This window comes from Phasianus colchicus, unplaced genomic scaffold (assembly GCF_987193195.1).
Source record: "Phasianus colchicus unplaced genomic scaffold, bPhaCol1.hap1.1 HAP1_SCAFFOLD_53, whole genome shotgun sequence".
NCBI classification, from domain to species: Eukaryota; Metazoa; Chordata; class Aves; order Galliformes; family Phasianidae; genus Phasianus; species Phasianus colchicus.
In genome coordinates, this window is record NW_028325230.1 from 770343 (window position 1) to 778285 (window position 7943).

The window sequence follows — 7943 nt, forward strand, 5'->3', positions numbered from 1 at the left end:
TCAGGTATTTCTCGGAAACCGGCTGTTTCTGGGAGATAGTAGCAGACTTGGTTGGAAAATGACAGGTGTTTGTGAGAAAGCTGGTATTTTGGGGAAAAAAGGCCGTTTTTTAAAGAATAAGCTGGCATTTCTGGGAGAATATGTCCCATCTTTGGGAGAAAACGGGTGTATGTGGGAGAAAATGTCGTGTATTTGGGAGAAAGCTGGTGTATGTGGGAGAAAAGGCCATTGTGATGGGAGTCAGTGTGATCTTGAGGAGTGGAAAGCAGTATTCTTGAGATGAAACGTGAGGTATTTCTAAGAGTCCTGGTATTTCTGGGAGAAAATGTCTTGTTTTGGAGAGCCAAAGTCCCATTTTGGGGGCAGAAGCTGGTATTTCTGTGACACTGCCATCTTGATGGGGGTAAGTGTGATCTTGAGGAGTGTAAAGCAGCATTTTGGTTAGAAAATGGGAGCTCTTCCTAAGAGCAGTGCTATTTCTGGGAGAAAAGGAGCTCTACTGGGCATAAAAATGGTGTATCTGTGATAAAATGCCACATTTCTGAAAGAAACTGTCCTCTTGCGGAGTGTAATGCTGTATGTTCCGGAGGAAATGGGAAATATTCAGCAGAGTCCTGGTATTTCTGGGAGAAGAGGTCTGATGTGGGGGGGGGAAGGTGATGTATCTGTGAGAAAGCTGGTGTTTCTGGGAGAAAATGCCAGGTATTGGTGAGGAAACAGATGCTAGAGAGGGAAAAGGCCATCCCTTTGGGAGAGAAGTGGTATTTCTGGGAGAAAATGCCCCAAATCGGGGAGTAAGTGTCATCCTGAGGCGTGTCATGGAGTAGATTTGGGAGGAAATGGAGGTGTTTCACAGAGTAGCGGCACTTCTGGGAGAAAATGTCCTCAGTGGGAAAGACAATGTCCTCTTGAGGGAAGAAAACGGGTCTTTCTTACAGCAAATGTCATCCAATTGGGAGAAAATCTCCTCTCTTGGGGAGAAAAGTGGTCTTTCTGAGAGAAGGTGTCCTCTTCTTGGCTGCAAGTGTCCCATTTGGCATTGTCATGGAGGCTTTTTGGGGAGAAAGCGTGTGGCAGTTGTAAGAGAAGGGGTATTTCTGGGAGCAAATCTCCTCTTTTTGGAAGAGAAGGTGAAATTTCCAAGGGAAAAGTGGCATTTCTGGGAGGAAATGACATAGCTGGGGGAGAAAAGTGGGAACCGGTGGGAAAGAAGATCTTGTACTGGAGAGCAACGGTGGTCTTTTTGGTGTGCCAAGTGGTCTCTTGGGGAGACAACGTGGTAAATAGGGGAGACAATGTCCTCTGGAGGAGTGTCAAGTAGTATTTGGGAGAGCAAACGTCAGGTATTTCTCGGAAACCGGCTGTTTCTGGGAGATAGTAGCAGACTTGGTTGGAAAATGACAGGTGTTTGTGAGAAAGCTGGTATTTTGGGGAAAAAAGGCCGTTTTTTAAAGAATAAGCTGGCATTTCTGGGAGAATATGTCCCATCTTTGGGAGAAAACGGGTGTATGTGGGAGAAAATGTCGTGTATTTGGGAGAAAGCTGGTGTATGTGGGAGAAAAGGCCATTGTGATGGGAGTCAGTGTGATCTTGAGGAGTGGAAAGCAGTATTCTTGAGATGAAACGTGAGGTATTTCTAAGAGTCCTGGTATTTCTGGGAGAAAATGTCTTGTTTTGGAGAGCCAAAGTCCCATTTTGGGGGCAGAAGCTGGTATTTCTGTGACACTGCCATCTTGATGGGGGTAAGTGTGATCTTGAGGAGTGTAAAGCAGCATTTTGGTTAGAAAATGGGAGCTCTTCCTAAGAGCAGTGCTATTTCTGGGAGAAAAGGAGCTCTACTGGGCATAAAAATGGTGTATCTGTGATAAAATGCCACATTTCTGAAAGAAACTGTCCTCTTGCGGAGTGTAATGCTGTATGTTCCGGAGGAAATGGGAAATATTCAGCAGAGTCCTGGTATTTCTGGGAGAAGAGGTCTGATGTGGGGGGGGGAAGGTGATGTATCTGTGAGAGAGCTGGTGTTTCTGGGAGAAAATGCCAGGTATTGGTGAGGAAACAGATGCTAGAGAGGGAAAAGGCCATCCCTTTGGGAGAGAAGTGGTATTTCTGGGAGAAAATGCCCCAAATCGGGGAGTAAGTGTCATCCTGAGGCGTGTCATGGAGTAGATTTGGGAGGAAATGGAGGTGTTTCACAGAGTAGCGGCACTTCTGGGAGAAAATGTCCTCAGTGGGAAAGACAATGTCCTCTTGAGGGAAGAAAACGGGTCTTTCTTACAGCAAATGTCATCCAATTGGGAGAAAATCTCCTCTCTTGGGGAGAAAAGTGGTCTTTCTGAGAGAAGGTGTCCTCTTCTTGGCTGCAAGTGTCCCATTTGGCATTGTCATGGAGGCTTTTTGGGGAGAAAGCGTGTGGCAGTTGTAAGAGAAGGGGTATTTCTGGGAGCAAATCTCCTCTTTTTGGAAGAGAAGGTGAAATTTCCAAGGGAAAAGTGGCATTTCTGGGAGGAAATGACATAGCTGGGGGAGAAAAGTGGGAACCGGTGGGAAAGAAGATCTTGTACTGGAGAGCAACGGTGGTCTTTTTGGTGTGCCAAGTGGTCTCTTGGGGAGACAACGTGGTAAATAGGGGAGACAATGTCCTCTGGAGGAGTGTCAAGTAGTATTTGGGAGAGCAAACGTCAGGTATTTCTCGGAAACCGGCTGTTTCTGGGAGATAGTAGCAGACTTGGTTGGAAAATGACAGGTGTTTGTGAGAAAGCTGGTATTTTGGGGAAAAAAGGCCGTTTTTTAAAGAATAAGCTGGCATTTCTGGGAGAATATGTCCCATCTTTGGGAGAAAACGGGTGTATGTGGGAGAAAATGTCGTGTATTTGGGAGAAAGCTGGTGTATGTGGGAGAAAAGGCCATTGTGATGGGAGTCAGTGTGATCTTGAGGAGTGGAAAGCAGTATTCTTGAGATGAAACGTGAGGTATTTCTAAGAGTCCTGGTATTTCTGGGAGAAAATGTCTTGTTTTGGAGAGCCAAAGTCCCATTTTGGGGGCAGAAGCTGGTATTTCTGTGACACTGCCATCTTGATGGGGGTAAGTGTGATCTTGAGGAGTGTAAAGCAGCATTTTGGTTAGAAAATGGGAGCTCTTCCTAAGAGCAGTGCTATTTCTGGGAGAAAAGGAGCTCTACTGGGCATAAAAATGGTGTATCTGTGATAAAATGCCACATTTCTGAAAGAAACTGTCCTCTTGCGGAGTGTAATGCTGTATGTTCCGGAGGAAATGGGAAATATTCAGCAGAGTCCTGGTATTTCTGGGAGAAGAGGTCTGATGTGGGGGGGGGAAGGTGATGTATCTGTGAGAGAGCTGGTGTTTCTGGGAGAAAATGCCAGGTATTGGTGAGGAAACAGATGCTAGAGAGGGAAAAGGCCATCCCTTTGGGAGAGAAGTGGTATTTCTGGGAGAAAATGCCCCAAATCGGGGAGTAAGTGTCATCCTGAGGCGTGTCATGGAGTAGATTTGGGAGGAAATGGAGGTGTTTCACAGAGTAGCGGCACTTCTGGGAGAAAATGTCCTCAGTGGGAAAGACAATGTCCTCTTGAGGGAAGAAAACGGGTCTTTCTTACAGCAAATGTCATCCAATTGGGAGAAAATCTCCTCTCTTGGGGAGAAAAGTGGTCTTTCTGAGAGAAGGTGTCCTCTTCTTGGCTGCAAGTGTCCCATTTGGCATTGTCATGGAGGCTTTTTGGGGAGAAAGCGTGTGGCAGTTGTAAGAGAAGGGGTATTTCTGGGAGCAAATCTCCTCTTTTTGGAAGAGAAGGTGAAATTTCCAAGGGAAAAGTGGCATTTCTGGGAGGAAATGACATAGCTGGGGGAGAAAAGTGGGAACCGGTGGGAAAGAAGATCTTGTACTGGAGAGCAACGGTGGTCTTTTTGGTGTGCCAAGTGGTCTCTTGGGGAGACAACGTGGTAAATAGGGGAGACAATGTCCTCTGGAGGAGTGTCAAGTAGTATTTGGGAGAGCAAACGTCAGGTATTTCTCGGAAACCGGCTGTTTCTGGGAGATAGTAGCAGACTTGGTTGGAAAATGACAGGTGTTTGTGAGAAAGCTGGTATTTTGGGGAAAAAAGGCCGTTTTTTAAAGAATAAGCTGGCATTTCTGGGAGAATATGTCCCATCTTTGGGAGAAAACGGGTGTATGTGGGAGAAAATGTCGTGTATTTGGGAGAAAGCTGGTGTATGTGGGAGAAAAGGCCATTGTGATGGGAGTCAGTGTGATCTTGAGGAGTGGAAAGCAGTATTCTTGAGATGAAACGTGAGGTATTTCTAAGAGTCCTGGTATTTCTGGGAGAAAATGTCTTGTTTTGGAGAGCCAAAGTCCCATTTTGGGGGCAGAAGCTGGTATTTCTGTGACACTGCCATCTTGATGGGGGTAAGTGTGATCTTGAGGAGTGTAAAGCAGCATTTTGGTTAGAAAATGGGAGCTCTTCCTAAGAGCAGTGCTATTTCTGGGAGAAAAGGAGCTCTACTGGGCATAAAAATGGTGTATCTGTGATAAAATGCCACATTTCTGAAAGAAACTGTCCTCTTGCGGAGTGTAATGCTGTATGTTCCGGAGGAAATGGGAAATATTCAGCAGAGTCCTGGTATTTCTGGGAGAAGAGGTCTGATGTGGGGGGGAAGGTGATGTATCTGTGAGAGAGCTGGTGTTTCTGGGAGAAAATGCCAGGTATTGGTGAGGAAACAGATGCTAGAGAGGGAAAAGGCCATCCCTTTGGGAGAGAAGTGGTATTTCTGGGAGAAAATGCCCCAAATCGGGGAGTAAGTGTCATCCTGAGGCGTGTCATGGAGTAGATTTGGGAGGAAATGGAGGTGTTTCACAGAGTAGCGGCACTTCTGGGAGAAAATGTCCTCAGTGGGAAAGACAATGTCCTCTTGAGGGAAGAAAACGGGTCTTTCTTACAGCAAATGTCATCCAATTGGGAGAAAATCTCCTCTCTTGGGGAGAAAAGTGGTCTTTCTGAGAGAAGGTGTCCTCTTCTTGGCTGCAAGTGTCCCATTTGGCATTGTCATGGAGGCTTTTTGGGGAGAAAGCGTGTGGCAGTTGTAAGAGAAGGGGTATTTCTGGGAGCAAATCTCCTCTTTTTGGAAGAGAAGGTGAAATTTCCAAGGGAAAAGTGGCATTTCTGGGAGGAAATGACATAGCTGGGGGAGAAAAGTGGGAACCGGTGGGAAAGAAGATCTTGTACTGGAGAGCAACGGTGGTCTTTTTGGTGTGCCAAGTGGTCTCTTGGGGAGACAACGTGGTAAATAGGGGAGACAATGTCCTCTGGAGGAGTGTCAAGTAGTATTTGGGAGAGCAAACGTCAGGTATTTCTCGGAAACCGGCTGTTTCTGGGAGATAGTAGCAGACTTGGTTGGAAAATGACAGGTGTTTGTGAGAAAGCTGGTATTTTGGGGAAAAAAGGCCGTTTTTTAAAGAATAAGCTGGCATTTCTGGGAGAATATGTCCCATCTTTGGGAGAAAACGGGTGTATGTGGGAGAAAATGTCGTGTATTTGGGAGAAAGCTGGTGTATGTGGGAGAAAAGGCCATTGTGATGGGAGTCAGTGTGATCTTGAGGAGTGGAAAGCAGTATTCTTGAGATGAAACGTGAGGTATTTCTAAGAGTCCTGGTATTTCTGGGAGAAAATGTCTTGTTTTGGAGAGCCAAAGTCCCATTTTGGGGGCAGAAGCTGGTATTTCTGTGACACTGCCATCTTGATGGGGGTAAGTGTGATCTTGAGGAGTGTAAAGCAGCATTTTGGTTAGAAAATGGGAGCTCTTCCTAAGAGCAGTGCTATTTCTGGGAGAAAAGGAGCTCTACTGGGCATAAAAATGGTGTATCTGTGATAAAATGCCACATTTCTGAAAGAAACTGTCCTCTTGCGGAGTGTAATGCTGTATGTTCCGGAGGAAATGGGAAATATTCAGCAGAGTCCTGGTATTTCTGGGAGAAGAGGTCTGATGTGGGGGGGGGAAGGTGATGTATCTGTGAGAGAGCTGGTGTTTCTGGGAGAAAATGCCAGGTATTGGTGAGGAAACAGATGCTAGAGAGGGAAAAGGCCATCCCTTTGGGAGAGAAGTGGTATTTCTGGGAGAAAATGCCCCAAATCGGGGAGTAAGTGTCATCCTGAGGCGTGTCATGGAGTAGATTTGGGAGGAAATGGAGGTGTTTCACAGAGTAGCGGCACTTCTGGGAGAAAATGTCCTCAGTGGGAAAGACAATGTCCTCTTGAGGGAAGAAAACGGGTCTTTCTTACAGCAAATGTCATCCAATTGGGAGAAAATCTCCTCTCTTGGGGAGAAAAGTGGTCTTTCTGAGAGAAGGTGTCCTCTTCTTGGCTGCAAGTGTCCCATTTGGCATTGTCATGGAGGCTTTTTGGGGAGAAAGCGTGTGGCAGTTGTAAGAGAAGGGGTATTTCTGGGAGCAAATCTCCTCTTTTTGGAAGAGAAGGTGAAATTTCCAAGGGAAAAGTGGCATTTCTGGGAGGAAATGACATAGCTGGGGGAGAAAAGTGGGAACCGGTGGGAAAGAAGATCTTGTACTGGAGAGCAACGGTGGTCTTTTTGGTGTGCCAAGTGGTCTCTTGGGGAGACAACGTGGTAAATAGGGGAGACAATGTCCTCTGGAGGAGTGTCAAGTAGTATTTGGGAGAGCAAACGTCAGGTATTTCTCGGAAACCGGCTGTTTCTGGGAGATAGTAGCAGACTTGGTTGGAAAATGACAGGTGTTTGTGAGAAAGCTGGTATTTTGGGGAAAAAAGGCCGTTTTTTAAAGAATAAGCTGGCATTTCTGGGAGAATATGTCCCATCTTTGGGAGAAAACGGGTGTATGTGGGAGAAAATGTCGTGTATTTGGGAGAAAGCTGGTGTATGTGGGAGAAAAGGCCATTGTGATGGGAGTCAGTGTGATCTTGAGGAGTGGAAAGCAGTATTCTTGAGATGAAACGTGAGGTATTTCTAAGAGTCCTGGTATTTCTGGGAGAAAATGTCTTGTTTTGGAGAGCCAAAGTCCCATTTTGGGGGCAGAAGCTGGTATTTCTGTGACACTGCCATCTTGATGGGGGTAAGTGTGATCTTGAGGAGTGTAAAGCAGCATTTTGGTTAGAAAATGGGAGCTCTTCCTAAGAGCAGTGCTATTTCTGGGAGAAAAGGAGCTCTACTGGGCATAAAAATGGTGTATCTGTGATAAAATGCCACATTTCTGAAAGAAACTGTCCTCTTGCGGAGTGTAATGCTGTATGTTCCGGAGGAAATGGGAAATATTCAGCAGAGTCCTGGTATTTCTGGGAGAAGAGGTCTGATGTGGGGGGGGGAAGGTGATGTATCTGTGAGAGAGCTGGTGTTTCTGGGAGAAAATGCCAGGTATTGGTGAGGAAACAGATGCTAGAGAGGGAAAAGGCCATCCCTTTGGGAGAGAAGTGGTATTTCTGGGAGAAAATGCCCCAAATCGGGGAGTAAGTGTCATCCTGAGGCGTGTCATGGAGTAGATTTGGGAGGAAATGGAGGTGTTTCACAGAGTAGCGGCACTTCTGGGAGAAAATGTCCTCAGTGGGAAAGACAATGTCCTCTTGAGGGAAGAAAACGGGTCTTTCTTACAGCAAATGTCATCCAATTGGGAGAAAATCTCCTCTCTTGGGGAGAAAAGTGGTCTTTCTGAGAGAAGGTGTCCTCTTCTTGGCTGCAAGTGTCCCATTTGGCATTGTCATGGAGGCTTTTTGGGGAGAAAGCGTGTGGCAGTTGTAAGAGAAGGGGTATTTCTGGGAGCAAATCTCCTCTTTTTGGAAGAGAAGGTGAAATTTCCAAGGGAAAAATGGCATTTCTGGGAGGAAATGACAGAGCTGGGGGAGAAAAGTGGGAACCGGTGGGAAAGAAGATCTTGTACTGGAGAGCAACGGTGGTCTTTTTGGTGT